The 901-nt window shown below is 49.6% G+C and overlaps 1 protein-coding gene across 1 annotated transcript in view; it reads left to right on the forward strand.

Annotated features, from left to right (window-relative positions):
- Positions 1-901, forward strand: part of LOC122540242 (kinesin light chain 1-like) — a 75,259-nt gene that overhangs the window by 20,864 nt on the left and 53,494 nt on the right. The gene's annotated exons all lie outside the window — the stretch shown is intronic.

Here is a 901-nt window from a genome sequence, read left to right on the forward strand (position 1 = left end):
TCCAGCAGTCAGTACAGGTCTGTGTGTGTGTGTGTGTGTCTCTATCTGTTTGTGTCTCTCTGTATTTGTATGCCTGTGTATGTACATGTGTGTCTTTGTGTGCACATGTGTGTGTATGCCTCTATCTGTGTCTGTGCGTGCACCTCCATATGCCCACGGTGGAGACCAATGTGGGGCATTTGTGTCAAACGTTGCTCTTTGACAGGATTTGGTGACCCGAAGGTTGTGGCTTTGCAGCTGGTACTGGTCAATACACAGCCTGTCTGACATTTGCCATTGTTGAAACTTTATTGCTGGAACAGCACAGCAGGTCAGGCAGCATCCAGGGAACAGGAGATTCGACGTTTCGGGCACAGGCCCTTCTTCAGGAAATGACATTTGCCATTTCCAGTCCTTCCCCTCTGCTCGGAAACAAAGCTGTTTGCAAACAAGGAGCCTCCGGGAGCTCCAGGGTGTGAGCAGAAACATCAGTGAACTGATACAGCAGCTCAGTGAGACTTAAACCGATGATCCCACCTCATTGTGCAACCTCCTGGTGGTAGATTTCCCAGGAGGAGGGGAAGTGCATGGTTCATACACGATAGGCAGCTGCATTTCACATGTAGACAGCGGTGGGGAAGGTGAGTGGGAATTTCAGGAAATACTTTATTAAACAAGAAACCTCTAATTCAGTCAGACCATGAACGATGCACAATTGATAGTCAAATAAGGAGGCAAAGGATGATATATCACATTGAACAAAAAGGTGGGGAATGCTGTGAAGGTCAGGAGCAGGACAGGAAAATGGGAGCAGCTTAGATACTGAGAGGAGGGGGTGGGGACCCTGTGACAGTCAGTGTCACTGAGAGGAGGGGGTGGGGACCCTGTGACAGTCAGTGTCACTGAGAGGAGGGGGTGGGGA

This window comes from Chiloscyllium plagiosum, chromosome 3, assembly GCF_004010195.1.
Source record: "Chiloscyllium plagiosum isolate BGI_BamShark_2017 chromosome 3, ASM401019v2, whole genome shotgun sequence".
In the NCBI taxonomy this organism is placed as follows: domain Eukaryota; kingdom Metazoa; phylum Chordata; class Chondrichthyes; order Orectolobiformes; family Hemiscylliidae; genus Chiloscyllium; species Chiloscyllium plagiosum.